The sequence below is a fragment of the Pseudophryne corroboree genome (assembly GCF_028390025.1).
Source record: "Pseudophryne corroboree isolate aPseCor3 chromosome 3 unlocalized genomic scaffold, aPseCor3.hap2 SUPER_3_unloc_40, whole genome shotgun sequence".
Classification (NCBI taxonomy): domain Eukaryota; kingdom Metazoa; phylum Chordata; class Amphibia; order Anura; family Myobatrachidae; genus Pseudophryne; species Pseudophryne corroboree.
Window position 1 is genome coordinate 552,019 of NW_026967531.1, and position 22,293 is coordinate 574,311.

Sequence of the window (22,293 nt, forward strand, 5' to 3'; positions counted from 1 at the left end):
GAGACACTCCCAGAAAGGCATGTATGTATGAGTACGGAGAGAGTGGGAGCAGTGGGGCTGCATGACTGACAACCAGGATGAGACACTCCCAGAAAGGCATGTATGTATGAGTACAGAGAGAGTGGGAGCAGTGGGGCTGCATCACTGACAACCAGGACGAGACACTCCCAGAAAGGCATGTATGTATGAGTACGGAGAGAGTGGGCGCAGTGGGGCTGCATCACTGACACCCAGGACGAGACACTCCCAGAAAGACATGTATGTATGAGTACGGAGAGAGTGGGCGCAGTGGGGCTGCATCACTGACACCCAGGACGAGACACTCCCAGAAAGGCATGTATGTATGAGTACGGAGAGAGTGGGCGCAGTGGGGCTGCATCACTGACAGCTGAGCCTGTCACAACAGTGAGGTGACAAAATGCAAGATATAGGGGGAGATGTACTAAGCCTGAAAAGTGATAAATTTCACAGTGATAAACTACCAGCCAATCAGCTCCTAACTACCATGTCACTGGCTGTGTTTGAAAAATGACAGTTAGGAGTCGATTGGCTGGTACTTTATCACTGTGATATTTATCACTTTTCAAGGCTTAGTACATCTGGCCCATAATCACCTAGCTAAATCAGGCACTAATGAAATGTTACATGTATTAAATGAGCAGCAAATATATTGATTATTAGATAGCAGCTCCTATGCGGCAACTGGATGCCTTAGACGATATAAATTGTTTAAGTTTCAATAGAGACATAAAAGAGCGCTGATGGTATATAAATACAAATATTTCTAATAGTTATTAGAGTTCAACACAATAAAAACAGTTATGCCAATAATAAAAGCCAGCCTGTGACATGACAGCTAGGATCTGATTGGCTGGTTCTTTATCACCTTCCACTTTATCACTTCACCGAGCTTAATAAATCTGCCCCTAAGTTTCTTAACAGAAGGATAAGAAAACAGCCAGGGAAAAAAAGGGGGAGGAAAGAAGAAAAAAAAGGAAGCTATAGGATAAAATAGAATAACATACAGATATTGATTCATATATTATTCAGCTCAATGTTTTCGTTGAGACCTAGAGGGAACAAAGTATCTATCATACAAATCCAGTATGCTTCCCTCTTACAGAGGAGGTTATATCTATCCCCACCTGGGAATGTCTGTTTTATATGTTCAACTCCCTGTATGGACAGAACCCCACAATCACCTCCATGGAGTGAGAAAACATGTCTAGGTACACTGTGTTTAGTTGACTTTTTAAGAATTAATCTTCTATGTTCTAAAAACCTAGAGAGCGTATTGTTCTACCGACATATTGGCAACCGCAAATGCAGGAGATTACATAAACCACAAATGTTGTCTGGCAGTTTATATTGCCCACTATATCGAAGTATTCTTTAGTTCTATATGATAAGAATTATGATCGTCAGTGAGGTGGATGGGGCATCCCATTCCCAGCTGGAACAGCACACTATATGTAAGAGCCGGAGCGGTGCAGGGCTACTGGCTGACAGCCTATCATCTCGGTGCAGCTGCAGAAGTCTGTAAATGATGGGAAATAACATCTGGCCCATGGCTACTGTGAGGAAATGAGAGGTCTGTGACAATATAGCTATGCCTCATTTCTCATGTCAGATATGTACTTTTTATCCCCATATCCCTATACATTCATCTGTTTCCTCATTCTCCATAACATGTCCATTACTGCTCACCCAATATTGTGTTTAAATCAACCTTAATATTAATATATGCAATTGTGTTACGTTATCTGTTACCCTTTAGATAATGTATTCAAGTTAGACCTAGTTTTCTATTGTTTACTACCACCACAGTGGACACTCAAAGGATGAGTCATATAAGGTACCATTGTCCCTTTTTGTTTACTCCCTATTGTCCAACAGTGAGCTGACCAGACATGGGTGGTCATTCCGAGTTGTTCGCTCGTTGCCGATTTTCGTTATTTTGCGATTTACCGCTTACTGCGCATGCACAATGTCCGCAGTGCGACTGCGCCAAGTAAATTTGCTATGCAGTTAGGTATTTTACTCACGGCATTACGAGGGTTTTTCTCCGTTCTGGTGATCGTAATGTGATTGACAGGAAGTGGGTGTTACTGGGCAGAAACTGAGCGTTTTATGGGTGTGTGTGAAAAAACGCTGACGTATTTTGGAAAAATTCGGGTGTGGTTGGAGAAACGGGGGAGTGCCTGGGCGAACACCGGGCGTATTTGTGACGTCAAACAGGAACGATACTGACTGAACTGATCGCAATGGCAGAGTAAGTCTCAAGCTACTCAGAAACTGCTAAGTGTGCTAATCGCAATATTGCGAATCCGTCATTCGCAAATCTAAGAAGCTAAGATTCACTCCCAGTAGGCGGCAGCTTAACATGTGCAAATAAGTGCTGGATGCATACGAGTCTAATAATTATTACTGTTGTTTCTTTTGCTATGCGTCTGAATACGGTTAAACTCCTATTTCTCTGACGTCCTAGTGGATGCTGGGGACTCCGTCAGGACCATGGGGAATAGCGGCTCCGCAGGAGACAGGGCACAAAAGTAAAAGCTTTAGGATCAGGTGGTGTGCACTGGCTCCTCCCCCTATGACCCTCCTCCAAGCCTCAGTTAGGTTTTTGTGCCCGGCCGAGAAGGGTGCAATCTAGGTGGCTCTCCTAAAGAGCTGCTTAGAGTAAAAGTTTTGTTAGGTTTTTTATTTTCAGTGAGTCCTGCTGGCAACAGGCTCACTGCAACGAGGGACTTAGGGGAGAAGAAGTGAACTCACCTGCGTGCAGGATGGATTGGCTTCTTAGGCTACTGGACACTAGCTCCAGAGGGACGATCACAGGTACAGCCTGGATGGGTCACCGGAGCCGCGCCGCCGACCCCCTTGCAGATGCTGAAGAGAGAAGAGGTCCAGAAATCGGCGGCTGAAGACTTCTCAGTCTTCATGAGGTAGCGCACAGCACTGCAGCTGTGCGCCATTGCTCTCAGCACACTTCACACCAACGGTCACTGAGGGTGCAGGGCGCTGGGGGGGGCGCCCTGGGCAGCAATGAAAGTACCTATACTGGCTAAAAATACATCACATATAGCCTCTGGGGCTATATGGATGTATTTAACCCCTGCCAGGTTGTCAGAAAAACGGGAGAAGAAGCCCACCGAAAAGGGGCGGGGCCTATTCTGCTCAGCACACAGCGCCATTTTCCCTCACAGAACTGCTGGTGGGAAGGCTCCCAGGCTCTCCCCTGCACTGCACTACAGAAACAGGGTTAAAACAGAGAGGGGGGGCACTTATTTGGCGATATGATTATATATTAAGATGCTATAAGGGAAAACACTTATATAAAGGTTGTCCCTGTATAATTATAGCGTTTTGGTGTGTGCTGGCAAACTCTCCCTCTGTCTCCCCAAAGGGCTAGTGGGGTCCTGTCCTCTATCAGAGCATTCCCTGTGTGTGTGCTGTGTGTCGGTACGTGTGTGTTGACATGTATGAGGACGATGTTGGTGAGGAGGCGGAGCAATTGCCTGTAATGGTGATGTCACTCTCTAGGGAGTCGACACCGGAATGGATGGCTTATTTAGGGAATTACGTGATAATGTCAACACGCTGCAAGGTCGGTTGACGACATGAGACGGCCGGCAAACAAATTAGTACCTGTCCAGGCGTCTCAAACACCGTCAGGGGCTTTAAAACGCCCATTTACCTCAGTCGGTCGACACAGACACGGACACTGACTCCAGTGTCGACGGTGAAGAAACAAACGTATTTTCCTTTAGGGCCACACGTTACATGTTAAGGGCAATGAAGGAGGTGTTACATATTTCTGATACTACAAGTACCACAAAAAAGGGTATTATGTGGGGTGTGAAAAAACTACCTGTAGTTTTTCCTGAATCAGATAAATTAAATGAAGTGTGTGATGATGCGTGGGTTTTCCCCAATAGAAAATTATTGGTGGTATACCCTTTCCCGCCAGAAGTTAGGGCGCGTTGGGAAACACCCCTTAGGGTGGATAAGGCGCTCACACGCTTATCAAAACAAGTGGCGTTACCGTCTCCAGATATGGCCGCCCTCAAGGAGCCAGCTGATAGGAGGCTGGAAAATATCCTAAAAAGTATATACACACATACTGGTGTTATACTGCGACCAGAGATCGCCTCAGCCTGGATGTGCAGCGCTGGGGTGGCTTGGTCGGATTCCCTGACTGAAAATATTGATACCCTTGACAGGGACAGTATTTTATTGACTATAGAGCATTTAAAGGATGCATTTCTATATATGTGAGATGCACAGAGGGATATTTGCACTCTGGCATCAAGAGTAAGTGCGATGTCCATATCTGCCAGAAGATGTTTATGGACACGACAGTGGTCAGGTGATGCAGATTCCAAACGGCACATGGAAGTATTGCCGTATAAAGGGGAGGAGTTATTTGGGGTCGGTCCATCGGACCTGGTGGCCACGGCAACAGCTGGAAAATCCACCTTTTTTACCCCAAGTCACATCTCAGCAGAAAAAGACACCGTCTTTTCAGCCTCAGTCCTTTCGTCCCCATAAGGGCAAGCCGGCAAAAGGCCAGTCATATCTGCCCAGGGATAGAGGAAAGGGAAGAAGACTGCAGCAGGCAGCCCATTCCCAGGAACAGAAGCCCTCCACCGCTTCTGCCAAGTCCTCAGCATGACGCTGGGGCCGTACAAGCGGACTCAGGTGCGGTGGGGGGTCGCCTCAAGAGTTTCAGCACGCAGTGGGCTCACTCGCAAGTGGACCCCTGGATCCTACAAGTAGTATTCCAGGGCTACAGATTGGAAATTCGAGACGTCTCCCCCTCGCAGGTTCCTGAAGTCTGCTTTACCAACGTCTCCCTCCGACAAGGGGGCAGTATTGGAAACAATTCACAAGCTGTATTCCCAGCAGGTGATAATCAAAGTACCCCTCCTACAACAAGGAAAGGGGTATTATTCCACACTATATTGTGGTACTGAAGCCAGACGGCTCGGTGAGACCTATTCTAAATCTGAAATATTTGAACACTTACATACAAAGGTTCAAATCAAGATGGAGTCACTCAGAGCAGTGATAGCGAACCAGGAAGAAGGGGACTATATGGTGTCCCTGGACATCAGGGATGCTTACCTCCATGTCCCAATTTGCCCTTCTCACCAAGGGTACCTCAGGTTCGTGGTACAGAACTGTCACTATCAGTTTCAGACGCTGCCGTTTGGATTGTCCACGGCACCCCGGGTCTTTACCAAGGTAATGGCCGAAATGATGATTCTTCTTCAAAGAAAATGGACGATCTCCTGATAAGGGCAAGGTCCAGAGAACAGTTGGAGGTCGGAGTAGCACTATCTCAAGTAGTTCTACGACAGCACGGGTGGATTCTAAATATTCCAAAATCGCAGCTGTTTCCGACGACACGTCTGCTGTTCCTAGGGATGATTCTGGACACAGTCCAGAAAAGGGTGTTTCTCCCGGAGAAGAAAGCCAGGGAGTTATCCGAGCTAGTCAGGAACCTCCTAAAACCAGGAAAAGTGTCAGTGCATCATTGCACAAGGGTCCTGGGAAAAATGGTGGCTTCTTACGAAGCGATTCCATTCGGGTAGATTTCACGCAAGAAAGTGGGATCTGCTGGAAAAATGGTCCGGATAGCATCTTCAGATGCATCAGCGGATAACCCTGTCTCCAAGGACAAGGGTGTTTCTTCTGCGGTGGCTGCAGAGTGCTCATCTACTAAAGGGCCGCAGATTCGGCATTCAGGACTGGGTCCTGGTGACCACGGATGCCAGCCTGAGAGGCTGGGGAGCAGTCACACAGGGAAAAAAATTTCCAGGGAGTGTGATCAAGTCTGGAGACTTCTCTCCACATAAATATACTGGAGCTAAGGGCAATTTACAATGCTCTAAGCTTAGCAAGACCTCTGCTTCAAGGTCAGCCGGTATTGATCCAGTGGGACAACATCACGGCAGTCGCCCACGTAAACAGACAGGGCGGCACAAGAAGCAGGAGGGCAATGGCAGAAACTGCAAGGATTCTTCGCTGGGTGGAAAATCATGTGATAGCACTGTCAGCAGTGTTCATTCCGGGAGTGGACAACTGGGAAGCAGACTTCCTCAGCAGGCACGACCTCCACCCGGGAGAGTGGGGACTTCATCGGGAAGTCTTCCACATGATTGTGAACCGTTGGGAAAGACCAAAGGTGGACATGATGGCGTCCCGCCTGAACAAAAAACTGGACAGGTATTGCGCCAGGTCAAGAGACCCTCAGGCAATAGCTGTGGACGTTCTGGTAACACCGTGGGTGTACCAGTCGGTGTATGTGTTCCCTCCTCTGCTTCTCATACCCAAGGTACTGAGAATTATAATACGTAGAGGAGTAAGAACTATACTCGTGGCTCCGGATTGGCCAAGAAGGACTTGGTACCCGGAACTTCAAGAAATGCTCACAGAGGACTCATGGCCTCTGCCGCTAAGAAGGGACTTGATTCAGCAAGTACCATGTCTGTTCCAAGACTTACCGCGGCTGCGTTTGACGGCATGGCGGTGGAACGCCGGATCCTAAGGGAAAAAGGCATTCCGGAAGAGGTCATTCCTACCCTGGTCAAAGCCAGGAAGGAGGTGACCGCACAACATTATCACCACATGTGGCGAAAATATGTTGCGTGGTGTGAGGCCAGGAAGGCCCCACGAAGAAATTTCAACTCGGTCGATTCCTGCATTTCCTGCAAACAGGAGTGTCTATGGGCCTCAAATTGGGGTCCATTAAGGTTCAAATTTCAGCCCTGTCAATTTTCTTCCAGAAAGAATTGGCTTCAGTTCCTGAAGTCCAGAAGTTTGTCAAGGGAGTACTGCATATACAACCCCCTTTTGTGCCTCCAGTGGCACTGTGGGATCTCAACGTAGTTCTGGGATTCCTCAAATCACATTGGTTTAAACCGCTCAAATCTGTGGATTTGAAATATCTCACATGAAAAGTGACCATGCTGTTGGTCCTGGCCTCGGCCAGGCGAGTGTCCGAATTGGCGGCTTTGTCTCACAAAGCCCATATCTGCTTGTCCAGTCGGACAGGGCAGAGCTGCGGACTCGTCCCCAGTTTCTCCCTAAGGTGGTGTCAGCGTTTCACCTGCACCAGCTTATTGTGGTACCTGCGGCTACTAGGGACTTAGAGGACTCCAAGTTGCTAGATGTTGTCAGGGCCCTGAAAATATAGATTTCCAGGACGGCTGGAGTCAGGAAAACTGACTTGCTGTTATCCTGTAGGCACCCAAAAAACTGGGTGCTCTTGCTTCTAAGCAGACGATTGCTAGTTGGATGTGTAGTACAATTCAGCTTGCACATTTCTGTGGCAGGCCTGCCACAGCCAAAATATGTAAATGCCCATTCCACAAGGAAGGTGGGCTCATCTTGGGCGGCTGCCCGAGGGGTCTCGGATTTACAACTTTGCCGAGCTGCTACTTGGTCAGGGGCACACCCTGGCTGAGGAGGACCTGGAGTTCTCTCATTCGGTGCTGCAGAGTCATCCGCACTCTCCCGCCCGTTTGGGAGCTTTGGTATAATCCCCATGGTCCTGACGGAGTCCCCAGCATCCACTAGGACGTCAGAGAAAATAAGAATTTACTTACCGATAATTCTATTTCTCGTAGTCCGTAGTGGATGCTGGGCGCCCATCCTAAGTGCGGATTGTCTGCAATACTTGTACATAGTTATTGTTACAAAAATCGGGTTATTATTGTTGTGAGCCATCTTTTCAGAGGCTCCGCTGTTATCATGCTGTTAACTGGGTTCAGATCACAGGTTGTACAGTGTGATTGGTGTGGCTGGTATGAGTCTTACCCGGGATTCAAAATCCTTCCTTATTGTGTACGCTCGTCCGGGCACAGTATCCTAACTGAGGCTTGGAGGAGGGTCATAGGGGGAGGAGCCAGTGCACACCACCTGATCCTAAAGCTTTTACTTTTGTGCCCTGTCTCCTGCGGAGCCGCTATTCCCCATGGTCCTGACGGAGTCCCCAGCATCCACTACGGACTACGAGAAATAGAATTATCGGTAAGTAAATTCTTATTATAAGGTAATAGTTACACAGTTACATAATTAGTTAGGTTGAAAAGAGGCAAAATGCCCATCGGGTTCAACCTGTATTCTGTGATCAGCTGATCATATTATAATGTACCTGCTGATGTAATGGTTTAGTACCAATTGACAACTATGACTCTTACCACTCCCAGATTAATGTCACTGTGGTAAATGCTATAACCCTGCATACCCTTTCTAGTTAGAAATTTGTCTAATCAGTTTTAAATACATTTACAGAGTCTGCCATTACTATCTGCTTCAGCAGGGAGTTCCAAATTTTTAATGCTCTTACCGTGAATAACCCTTTCCTACGTTGTATATGGAATTTCCTCAGCCTCAGCGAGAGCCCACATGTCCTATACAGGGTTATTTTAATAAACAAATCCGCTGCTAGCTCCTTCTAATGACCCTTTACATATTTGAAGATATTAATAATGTCACCTCTTAGTGGCCGCTTTTCTAGTGTATACATATATAATTTAGCAAGCCTTTCCTCGTACTCCAGTGTCTCTAACCCTTTAATCAGTTTAGTAGCCCGCTTTTGAACTCTTTCTAGTTCTCCTATATCTGTTTTATAATATGGTGCCCAGAACTGAACACAATATTCCAGGTGCGGATGTACCAATGATTTGTACAGTGGCAGGATTACATCCTCGTCCCTTGTCTCAATGCCCCGTTTTATGCATGCGAGCACTTTACTTGCCTTTTTGCAGCATTTTACATTGTGTACTGTAAGCCTATTATCCATGAGCACCCCCAAATATTTTTCCACCACAGTCACCCCTATTATTTCCCCATTTAGAGTGTACGATACTTGTGTGTTTTTTTTCCAAAATGCATCATTTTGCATTTTTCTATATTGAACCTCATTCCCCATTTAGACGCCCAGGCTTCAAGTATAAATAAGTAATTCTGTAGAGACTCCACATCGCTATCTGAATGAATTACGTTACACAGTTTAGTATCATCCATAAAGATTGACACTGTGCTTTCAAGGACTATTCCTAGATTGTTGATAAATATATTGAACAGTAGCGGGCCAAGTACGGACCATTGTGGTATTCCACTGACTACTGGTGCCCAGCTGGAGAACATCCCGTTCACCATTACTCGTTGTACTCTGTTATCCAGCCAATTACCTATCCATGTACAAATAGTATATCCTAGACCAAGTTCCCTTAATTTGATCAGTCTCCTGTGAGGCACTGTATCGAAGGCGCGAGTAACCTCACTGCTGACCGCAAAGTTCCCACCATTGAGGATAATGGAGCGGGTCTCAGAATTCGGGGAAAGGGGTCCCATGTGTAAACATGGGACCCCTTTCAGAGCGTGGTCCGGGTAAATGTGGTTTGTTTTTTTGCCAAGTACGTAGATTACAAAAAAGAAGAGGACAGATGCTACACTGAATTTTGGTGAGTATAATTTTATTTTCAGGTACACCGAGGATTCTACTTGGAGAAGTGGACCGAGCCTCGTGTGAACATAGGTAAGTATGTGTGTGTCAGTATGTATGTAATAAAGTTTTACTTGCACGGTGTGCGTGTACTGTTTTTGTTTGGGTATTTTTTTTGTAGTAGAACTACCGGTACCAGCGGGCCCATTCCCCCCCCCCCCCGCATGCTGGTACTTGTGGTTCTCCAAGTACCAGCTTGCGGGGGAGGCTTGCCAGGACTTGTAGTTCTACTACAAAAAACAATATTCTTTCTTTGTGTCAGTTGGCTATCAGCTTCCCATCCACAGCCCATGGATGGGGGGAACAGCCTCGGGCTTCACCCCTGGCCCTCGGGTGGAGGGGTGAACCTTTGATTTACCCTCCAGGGTACCCCAGCCAGGGGTGACTAGTTGGGGATTTAATGCCACGGCCGCAGGGACCTATATAAAAGTGTCCCCTGGCTGTGGCATTATCTCTCCAGCTAGTGGAGCCCGGTGCTGGTGTTAAAAATACGGGGGGCCCCTACATCTTTTGTCCCCTGTATTTTTTGCACCAGGACCGGACGCAGAGCCCGGTGCTGGTTCTAAAAATACGGGGGATCCCCTGTCAATTTCCCCCCCGTATTTTTACAACCAGGACCGACTCAAAGAGCCCGAGGCTGGTTATGCTTAGGAGAGGGGACCCCACACATTTTTTTTCTTGGTTTTAACCCATTCCCACCCCTTCCCACTGAAAACCATGCTCTCTCTATTTTAGTCAGTTAAAAAAATATATAAATAATACTTGTGGCTCCTAATAGACAAACCAGGTACATAATCCATTCTAATATAAATAGATATGCTATTAGCAATAAAAAAAAAAACACAAAAAAAACATGTTTTTACATTTTTTATTAGATTCCACCAGCAAAGTGAGGCGGAATGAAATTGACAAAATTACTGTTGAAAAGGACTGTTGTCGAATCGACTTTCTTCAATTGAATATACTTTTGTTGAAAAGCCGCATTTTTACCACTGCAGACATGTCGAATTTAACAACTGTCAAATTTCAAAAAGTCAAATCTGAAACGTCCGTTTTTTTGTGGAAAAGTACTGTATTGCATTGTCGAATTTAAAATGCCCCGTTTTTCGACATTTGCGGCAATTCGACCGCAATTACATATACCCCATCATTACAGTACTGCCAGCAGGAGAACTGCATAGCAACACTGTAACAAATGTGTTACACCGCAGCCTTCTCTCCCTGTGAAGGGAAGGATTTAAGCCGTATCAGCTACAATCAATGTCAGAGTATGTAGCAATTGGATAAGCAACAATGTATAAAGAAATCTTCTAGAGTGAGGTTCTTTTCAATCCACCTTTCAATAACAGGCTTTTACATGATATGTGCTTCTACTACTTCATTTATATATATATTTTTTTTAAATCTGTTTATTAGGATTTTCACATAATATAAATTCAATATGAAACAACGAAGTAGCAGACAATGGAGATTATGAAGTTAAGGCTAAAGTTGACAAATACATTATAGTCTGTTAAGAGAGGGAAAGTTCAGATCCGTAGAATCTAGACTTGTGGACTCCAAACCATAAATCCGTATTTTGTCACAAGATTATTGCACTAACATTAACCAAGGGATATAGTGTTTATGTGAATCTGTCTTGTACATCAAAACCGTGGGGTCAAAACCGTAGGGGTCTCCATCAACGCTTTATCATCAGAATCATAAAGAAAGGTGTATACACCTCTATAACCAGATTACCTTTTCCTAAATAACAATAAACATAATAATGAGGTTCGATTCTTTTGGAATTCGGTATCCTGCCATATATATAACCCTAAACAGAGGAAAGAGAAAAGAAAGAGAAGTAAAAAGTGAGTGCTCAAAAGAGGAGGGAAGGGGAAGAGGAGGGTAACACATAAGGGATAATGATTGGGGAATATAAGGATGTCCTATCTATAAATATATAGTGAGAAGAATCGCAATTGATGCATTAGCAATTATAGGAAACATGGTGTTCTTGTCCCAAAGGTACTAGTAGATATTAGTGTGGAGGGTCACGGCAAGGTGTCTTCCAATAATTTCCTATGCAAGAACCATTCTGTGTGTTCAAAAACCTTAAATATTTGAGTCTGTGTGGTCTGATCCCGTGAATCAATATATAGACCCCATTTTTTATAAAAGGTTTTAATCCCTGATTCAATATTAATTTGGGCCGATTTTCTGTCATAGTATAAGATCTGCAAAAGTTTACTGTGCACCTCCGTCAGAGTCGGGGATGTGGACAAGAGCCAGTGAGACAGGATATTTTTTTTTAATACCGTTACTAGGATGGTTAGAAATGGTTGTATTTTCTGTCTCCCTGGTCCTAAGTCCCATTCTGAGAAATTTGCACACAGGCAAGATAGCGGTGTCGCTTCCACATGGATGTGTAATAGCTGGTTAATAAAGGCCATTACTTTATGCCAGAAGCGGCGGATCAGACCACACTCCCAAAACATGTGATAAAACGAGGCTACACGGACATGACATTTGGGACATTCCCCAGATTCCGTGGGATTAAATCGGGCATGTTGTGTGAGGGAAATATATGCCCTCTGTAGGGTGCGAAGATGTACCTCCTGTAAGTACGGGGAGGCTAAGGCTTTCAGAGAGGAGATATAGTGCTCACTGAGTTGCTGATGGGAAGTTAGACTGGGTATATCTTTTCGCCATTGGTCTAATAATCTATTCCATCTGTGTTCTGTTGATCTAGAAGTCAGGATGTTATATATCTGTCTGATGCGTGTGGGTCCAACTCTGTGTGCAGCAAGTGAAAGTGACAGTGGGGTGGAAAGAGAAGAGTTGTCTTGGGGGTGGTTATGTTTGGGATTTGTGGGGTTTAAATAGTGTCTGACTTGTAGGTACATGTAAAAGTGGGTGTGAGGTAGGTTGAACTTCTCTTGGAGGAAGGAAAAAGACCGCATTGAGCCTCCCGGATCAAAGACCCTGTAGGAGTTAGAGGGACCCTTCTCTTTCCAGAGTCGGTAATTAGGATTAATAAGAGATGGGGGAAATGCAGGGTTGCCCCATAGTGGGATGCATGGTGAGATTTCTGGATTACTCCTGAATTTTTTGTGTAGGGAGCGCCAGTTATAATAGATATCATGGAAAAGGGGATTATTGCGAATCGATGAGGGGATCAAAGAAGGTTTTCAAAGTAGCAGAGCTCGCGGGGAATAAGGAGTGAACAAGGCCTCATCCAGTGCGGAGTCAGTGAAGAGTTCTCTATCAAACAGCCAGCCAGCAGCGCAACGAAACAGCGAAGCCATTGAATAAGACGCGTAATCAGGGACCCCGACCCCACCCTCCAACTTAGGAGCCATCAGCTTGTCTAAAGCTATGAATGATTTTTTTTCCTTTCCACAAGAATTTTGACATAATTTTCCGTAGGTATTGGATGTCTCGATTATTAAGTCGGATTGGGAGCATTTGCATAAGGTAAAACAGTTTGGGGAAGATTATGTTTTGTAACACTGCTATCCTCCCCAACAGTGACAAGGGAAGTCATTTCCAACTATCCAAAAGTGTTGTTACTCGTGCCAGGCTAGGGGAGTAATTCTCCTCGTACAATCTAGACCAATCCGCCGGGATTTGGATCCCTAGGTATGTGATTTTTGTGGGGGCAATTTTGAAAGAAAGCGATGAAAGGAGATCTGATAGGACATTTGTAGTGGGGCTTAAGAGTAAAATGTCTGATTTAGCTACATTAATCCTATATCCTGCCTGTGAGGATACGGGGTTCTTCTAATCACTCAGACACAGAGCCGATGAAACCAAAGTGATGGTTTATTTCTCACTGCACACAGGAATAGATAATTCACAGGAAACAGACGTAAATATAGCCCAGAAACAGTATACAGGTAGCAGTCCAGATAGTAAGTCCCCGTAGAGGATTTAGGTCCACAGCAATTCCGTGCAGAAGTTCCAGATAAACAAGTCCATACAGCAGAACTATCACTGAGTCCACACAGCAGTAATAGCAGATTAGTCCTTGCAGTAGTAAGTACATATAACTCCACACAGCACTGTTGATGCGTTCCACAAGGTACCCTGGCAGAGAATCACCCCTTAGCCAAAGTCCTGCGACTAACATCAGGAGCTGACCTGCGCAACCTCTTTTAAAACCTTCCAAATGCCCATCTTGCTGCGCTCACCTGGGGAGGAGACGCAGGTTCCTGATTGGTGGGACCCCACCTCAGGTATTTCCCTACTCCCTCCCACAGCTGGCCTTCTCCTGCTGACCACATGCTGGGTCAGGCACCGTGATGTCTGTGAGAGGCCAGGATGGAACAGAAGACAGTAAACAGAAGGAACAATGACAGGGAAATTGGTTTAAGTCCTGATTGTCCCCTGTGGAGGAGAAGCTTCAAAGAGACATTACCTGGTCCTCAAATGTATTTCCTGTGTGACCATATAAGGATCACAGGATGGACTCAATAGGCATAACAATGATAACCTGTAATAACCTCATACCAGACTGGCATCCTCCTACAATAACATACATGACAGCACTAGGTGCCAGGTCACAGCCCACCTGTATTTACCTGGGTAAGATTATAGTACAGAATATATAGGCTAATGGATGATCACACACATGGGGTAATAGGGACACAAGTCAGAGAGACATGGGAACAGAAGGAATAAAAAGTACATTAAACGATATAAAGATTGAAATGCCATAAATACAGTATTAGTTCCCCTATATCTTTACACTGCCCTATTTCCAAATTTCTGAATCAGGTCCAGGATCTCTGGGATGGAGGTCACTGGGTCTGAGACAAACAAGAGCACGTCATCAGCAAAAAGGGCCAGGCGGAGATCCACGTCCCCCATTTTGATTCCTTTAAATCTTGGGGATTGTCGTAAGGCTATCGCCAGAGGCTCCAGCGCTATGGCGAAGAGTAAGGGTGACAGGGGGCATCCCTGTCTGGTTCCTCTATGTATCTCAAAAGCTGGGGATAGAACTCCATTACACCAGACCTGCGTCCGAGGAGTAGTGTAAAGGAGTTTCAGGAGATTTACAAAAGGGGCAGGAAAGCCAAAAAGTGAAAGAGAAGAGAAAAGGTGATCCCAGTCACTTAGATCGAACGCTTTTTCTGGGTCAAGAGATAGGATAACGGGGTGAGTGGCGAGAGAAAAAGAGGAGGAGGAAGCATAGATAGCTGACAGGACCCGTCGTACGTTGACCTCAGAGTGTCTTCGCCAGATAAATCCTGTTTGGTCCTTATGTATGATATGAGGGAGTAAATGTTTAATCCGATCCGCTAATATTTTGGTAAGTAACTTGTAATTGAGATTCAGTAAAGAGATTGGGCGGTATGATCCCGGCTGAGAGAGGTCCTTCCCGGGTTTAGGAAGAACCTTGAGAATGGCTGTATTAAAATGTCTGGGAAGAGTGTCAGTGGTCAAAACCGCATTCAGGACCGACACCAAAGTCTCACCAAAACGTGGTAGACGAATCTTATAAAAATCAGCACTGAAGCCATCAGGACCCGGTGCCTTGTCCCTGCCGAATTGTCCAATGACATTTCTGACTTCTTCAAGTGTGATGGGATCTAGCAATGATTGAACCATATTGGGGAGTAATCGTGGAACAGGAAGAGTGTCCCAAAAGGTAGAGGGCCATGGGGAGACTGTAGGGGGAGATTCGGGCAAAGGAGGTGGAATTGGGGAGTATAGGCCTTCATAAAAGGATCTCATAATGTCAGAGATTTCTTGGTTAGTAGTGGTTAGCGCACCAGTGGATGTGCGAAGTGGGTGCGTGACCATAAGAGGACGAGAACCATTTAGTAAAGTCATCAATCATTTTCCAGTTCTATTGCCAAATTTAAAGAATTTATAATTTACGGAAAAGGAGAATCTACTGCCCATAGATGACATGAATTCGTCAAAATGAGTTTTAGAGTTAAGATAAATGAGGCGGTTTTGTGGGGTAGGGGAGGATTTGTATTGCTGGTAGGCTGTTGACAGGGGCCTCTGAAACTCTAAATATTGAGTGGCATATTTTTTATTATTAGCTGAGACGTATGATATATCATCACCCCGGAGAACTGATTTCGCAGTCATCCAGAACAATATAGGATCTTCTTCTAGATGGGATACATTATTAGTCAGAAAAGATTCCCAGGAGGATTCCAATTTCTGTTGGAATTTTAGGGAGTTTGCGAGATATGACGGGAACCGCCATAATTTAGGAGATGGGGAGGAGACATTTGGAAAGTGAAGGGTCGCAGTTACCAGGGCATGATTCGAGAGGGCTATGGTCTCAATTTGGGAGTCAGACACATGAGGAAGTAAAGAATGGGATAATAAAATGTAATCTATCCTGGATAGTGTGTGATGTGCAGCGGAGAGGCATGTGTATTCTTTTTCTGTGGGGTGCAGAGCCCTCCAGATATCTACTGCTTGCAATCTTTCTGCTAAAAAGGGAACTCCAAGTTTGGGCAGTGTGAGATGTCTCGCGGGAAGATGAGACCTATCTAGATAGGAGGAAGAGATAAGGTTAAAATCACCACCTAGGAGCAAAGGTTCTGTTAAAAAGGGGGTCAATTTAGCTAGTAGAGACTGAAAAAACATCTTGTTATAAACATTAGGAGCGTAAACGTTGCATATGGTGTACATTTTACCATTAATCTTTGCAGATAATATAACATAACGACCATCTGGGTCAGTTAAAGTGGAAACCACCTCTGTGAGAATATTACTTTTTACCAATACGACAACACCCCTAGCTTTAGAATTATATGAGCTAAAACCCAGTACCTGCCAGTTTAAGGTGTTCAATTTCACCGTCTCCTCCTGTGTGAGGTGCGTTTCCTGCAGGAAAGCCAGATCTATCCGTTGTTTGTTGAGATAAAGGATTATTTTCCGTCTCTTCGCTGGGGAGTTAAATCCCCCTACATTCCAAGTTCCCACTACTAAGTCAGGCATGTTGTCGTGTCAAAGATTAAACATATGCACCAACCACTATCAGCTTTATCCAGATAATGACAGTCACATCCTGGGAGGGGGGTAGGTGAGAGGGGGGAGGATAGAGACAATATAGGGGGGGGGGGAGCATTAGAAAAGAAAAAAAGTAAACAACAGGTCGTACAATATGATAAACATTACCGTACTAATAACCATTTTAGCATTGACCAGCGACCTCCGGCTAACGGTCATATACAAGGACCAATAACAGTGGCCACGTGTATGAGCGTTAGAGGACATGAAAGCAATAGTGAGGTAGGATTCCCCCCCCACCGTCCTCTCATAACTATCTATGCCCGGCCGAGAAGAAAAGTGAAGAGTCCCCATATATAAACTAATCTGTGAGGAGCAATATGTCACGAGTGGCAATCAGGGAGTGGGGATTACCAAAAGATAACTTCAGCTATCGCTGCAGACTAGAAATATGTCCAGCTAAATTGTACATCACTCTGTATGAGATAATCTCATATCTAAGTGAGCTGAGTTATCTATATTCCTAGATGCAATCGTGTGAAGAAAATACAGAGAAATGGGTGCATATAACTGAGAATATGTATAATCAGAGTTCAGCAGTGGCAGTCACTGAACGGTCTGCAGACAGGGTCAAGAGAGCACTACCCATGAGGGGGGTGCTTGAGAGTATCCGAGTGAGATCATGAGATTACAATGCCGGTGAAGGGCGATCTGTGATGTCCACGCTATCCTCTTTTGCAACATTGCGTAGATATGCTGCTGTATCTGCGGGTGACAAAAAGTCCTTGTGGGAGGTAACCTCATAAATGCGCAAGCGTGCGGGGTAGAGCAGACCAAACTTGCGTCCCTCAGACACGAGTTGCGTGCAAATTGGTGAAAAAGCCTTGCGGGCCCGGGTCAGTTCCACTGAGTAATCCTGAAATATGTAAAGCTTGTAACCCTCCCATTGTAAATCTTTCACTTTACGGGAAGCAGACCAAAATATCATTTTATGAAGGTAGTTCAGACATCGGAACAAAGTCACACGTGGGTGCGGTCTGTTGGGGGTGGGAACTGGTCCTACTCGGTGGACTCTCTCGATCACGAGATCACTACAGTCCCGATCAATTCCCAATAGAGAGGGAAGAGTAGTGCGTACAAATTGTGCCAGTGCCGTGCCTGTAATAGATTCTGGCAGTCACACTAATCTTATATTGTTTCTTCTAGAACGATTTTCAATATCGTCTAATTTATTCCATATTTGGTAATTTTCTGTAGTGAGATTTTTTACTGAATGGTGAAGCCCTTCTATGTCATGGGTAGCTGCTTGAAGTTGTGTTTCAGTGCGGGTAACCGTCTGTGTCAGGTGCTGCAATTATTGGATATGTCACTTACTGCTTGGGACAGGAGAGGTGCCATTGTAGCAGTGATTGCAGCCACTACGTCTCCGTATGTGACAGGGGCTGTGGGGTCACGGCATACCTGGGAGCCTGTGTTGTCTGCGCCCTCTGCTGCAGCTTTTTTGGAAGCTGGGGAAATCACCTCAGGTCCGGCGCTTCTCCTGCCTGTTCGGCGCGGCTGCAGGATCCTGTGGGGCTGCTGTCACGGCTGTCACAAAGCGGTCCATTGTGATTGCGAATGCCGGCGGGGGTGTCACGGGCGGTGTAGAGGCTATAATAGCCTTGAAAAGGTGTTTAAAAGCAGGCGGCGGGGACGGAGCTCCTGCGGTGAGCTTCCTACTCCATGCGTCCCGGAACCGGAAGTCCACTTCATTTATATTTACACTATCTCACGATTTGAGTCATCCACAAATGAAATGATATGTTAAGAATGACTAATGAGCTGTTTATTTAAACAGTTCAGACAACCAATTAGGTTGAGAACCCCATAATGAGAAATGGTAATATACCCCAATATTAGGAGACTATAGATAACTCCTTGGCTGGATTAATCACTCAATACTGTAAAACACCATACATGAATGTGACTGTCACCCCTTGGTATATATAAAACAATGACCACAGGTATACCACAAAGGACTAATGATATATTATAATCCAATCCTAAGGGAAGAGATAGAACAGTAAATGTAGTATTGTGACACATCCCACAATATTCTATTGAACATAGAACTGCATAGGTGGTACTACTTGTGTCAATTCATATAGTAAGTGTGGGATTGTGGGATCATTACTCAAGGGGTTTGGACTTACAGTACATTAATACGACTATAGCTTATATAACAATGATTACAGACATACTGTAAGGGATTTAGGACATATTGTGGGATCCGAATAACTTGCTCAATATTGTGATCTATCCCACAGTAATGTGTTGGACCTAGAATTGTATAGGTGGTATTACCTGAGAGTGTTGATATACTACGATTGGGGATGATTAACATTAAAAGTTATATTTTATACAAATTAATAATTTTCTCTCTCTCTTAGTGCGCCAACAAAGAGACAATCTTCTTTCTTGCCTTTCCCTACACCATGAGCCATAATGGCTTAAGGAAAATAACATAAACATATAGTATGTTCCCCACACTGACCATGGCATAGGAAGATATAATGACACTAGGAATATGTACAAAATGATGTTTTGATAAGATACTGATGAATATGTACTTGAGCAGAAGAAGAAATATATCACTTATCAATTGAGACACGCTTACCAAAGTATCTATTTATATCTCGTGGTTATAGAGCTAAAATACTATGATTTACAATTAATTTACTATAAAAAATTCCCTTACTGATATGCCTTTTGGCTTGCTATATAGACTTGTGATCGACCTAGGAAGTTTTACTTTTATGGACTAGCTAAAAATATAAAGGCTACAAGCACCTCTATAGGACTCATTAATGAAGAACTGAGAGACATTAGAGAAGGTGTGATTCAATATCGAGTAGCCATCCATTAGTTGCTGCTCAGAGAAGGTAGCGGTTGGGAATAATTTAAGGAATGTGTTTTAATATCTCAGATAATTACAATCCCATTGAACAGAAGCTTAAATTACTACAAGATTTACAGGAACACATGAACCAATCGGCTGATTGGGATCTTTTTGGATGGATGGGAGCTAGTATTTCTAAGTAGCTATATCAAGTGTTACATTATGTCATGATGATAATTCTTATAATTCTCATACTCTATGTAAGCATCAAATGTCTGCCGACCCTTGGTCAACAATGTTGCAAAATACTAACACCCCAAAGAAAGCCAAAAACTAATCTTATGGTGATGACCCTGGTTACCTACACTGCGGTAGCCCACACATGATCACACTGACAGAAATATACACTTAATAGGTGCTTACATGCTTTTGCTTCATACACACACATAGCAAGAAGAACCTCAACCTATAGCCAGGGTAAAGAAACCACATGTTCTGTCGCTACCTCTTCCATTTCTCTTATCTACACAAGTTTTTTGGAGGGTTGAGGCTTTTCGCATCGATACTCAGTGGACTAGTGCCAGCGATTGTATCCAGAGAACGGGTTTTCCTTATTCTATCTTACATCTCACACTACTCCACTCATCACCAGACAAATCATTTACACATGGTGAGTATTTGATTTATTATATGATAGTTGTTTAGAGATTAAACAAAACAGTGGAATGTTGAAGTTATATCAAATATCCTGTATTGTCTCATTAAATTGTGCTATGATTATTGATATTCTAATGTTCCCTTAAACAGTGTCTTCCTTTAGTATAGAGTTACTATGCACAGAGTAATATTCTCCCTCAACCCTTGAGCATCATTTGATTAGGTGTTTATGTGGCTAGTAGCAAGGCCTGTGTGTAGATAACGAGAGCTCAATGATATTGTATGAGACTTTGTGGCAGAACAAGAAGGACATATCATGGAATATCTGATGGACCTTCACTTTGGACAACAACACGTTATTATGAACAAGAATGACCTTTATGACAACGAAGCCTATTAGAGAACCTAATTGTTATATATAGGAGATTCAAGATTCATGGACAAGTCTGCCATCTTATGGATAAAACCACTCTCTTTAATTAGCTAATCTGACCATATTTGGCATTTCCCCTTATTGTTCATCAACCAATATATCTCCATGATTTAATCTATATGTACGCCTTGTTTGTAAATAAGCTCTGAATAATTGTATAATGTTATGGTATAAATAATGTAAAGTCAGTGTTCTAAAGACACAGGCTCATTGATGAATTCTGTCTTGGTCCACGCTCCTCTGCGCAGAATATTGGGAGTGGTTCCCTCTTTGATAATAAATTCTATATGCTGAATATCATCACAATGGAGAACTCTATATTATTATTATTTATTATAATTCGGCTTTTACACCAGACTTCTTGTATTGGGACTGTTTGCCATCTCCTTTTGTTTTTGCTTGAGATGGAAAGGGCTGAAAAGCCAGAACTTTAGGCTTGAATTGTATTTGGAAGGAAACTTCACTTTTTTGGAGTCTGCTTCTGACTCCAAGATACTGATTCATTCTTTACCAAAAAGAATATCTCCAGTAAAAGGTAAAGACTCCAAAACCTTTTTTGGATTCTGAATCAGGTTTCCATGTACGTAGCCAAACCACTCTGCGAGCGGCTACTGCTGAAGCTGATGCCTGAGAGGCAATTGTGACCATATTCAAGGCTGCTTCTTCCAAAAACATAGCCGCCTGTTTAATATGTGCTACATGAGAGTTTTGCTCTCTAGATGCAATTGAAAGATCCCCTTCCAATGCATCAGCCCAGGCAGCCACTGCTTTTGACAGCCAGGCTGAAGCCATAACTGGTCTTATGATTGCCCCAGACAGGGAAAAAATGTTTTTTTTAGAAAACCATCAACTCTCCTATCCATGACATTTAATGATGTTGAAGGCAGAGGTAATATAGATATTCCCACTAATAGAATGACATGCGTATCTACTTTAGGGGACACCTCCCTCTTTAAACAGTCCTCAGCTTGAAGAGGATAATTGGAATTCCATTTTGCTGGAATTCTACATTTCTTACTGGGAGTAGCCCAAGCCACTTCTATAATTTCCTTCAGCTGTTCTGACCCAGAAAACACAGTCCTGTTTTGAGACATTTAAACACAGATGTCTTGGATTTTAACACAGGCTCTGCTGATTCTTCTAAGGATAGAATGGCTTTCATCACAAATTAACTCAGATATGTCCACTTAGCTGAGACCTCCTTCCTCATCTTCGTATGCAGAACCGGAGTGTAATGAGTCTTCATTCTCCAACGAATCCTCATCTGAAACATGTGTAGACTGTGAAGATGTTGTTTCATGTCTATGTCTTTTACTTACCACTGGCCTTTCAGCCTGTTTTTGTTGAGAAGCTGCTGCTTCCCCTGCTGGATGTGATAAACCCCAGGTGGAATGCTGCATGTAAGGGTTAATAGTGTAACCTATCCCTGGTACAGGAGTTGGAATTATCCACTCAGCTATACTGGATAATGCCTGTACAAAGGTAGCCCATGGTGATTCAACCTGCACCTGTGTCCTCCTTGGATTTTTCAAGATACTTAGGTGAAAGCTAAAAAATTTACACACAAACTATTCTGAACTAGATCCTGAGAGTTCAACCCAGTTTTGCATGACAGACATGATATGAGTATTGGTGCTGCTATGAGTGTATTTTCCTCACCCTTGCTGCTCTTAGACATGATAAATAATCACACACTTGCACAGTGTACTACACAAATTGTGCTGTAATCACTTTAAATGTTGTCAAAGTGACATAAAATCCGACCCTACCCTGCTTTGTACAAGCATTAAAGATCGGAATAGACAGAAAAAACTGATAGAATTATAGTAAATGCAGCAATCACAG

At 44.0% G+C, this 22,293-nt stretch overlaps 1 protein-coding gene across 1 annotated transcript in view; it reads left to right on the top strand.

Moving 5' to 3' along the window:
* Positions 1-22,293, top strand: part of LOC134984215 (oocyte zinc finger protein XlCOF7.1-like) — a 194,752-nt gene that overhangs the window by 61,368 nt on the left and 111,091 nt on the right. The window lies entirely within an intron of this gene.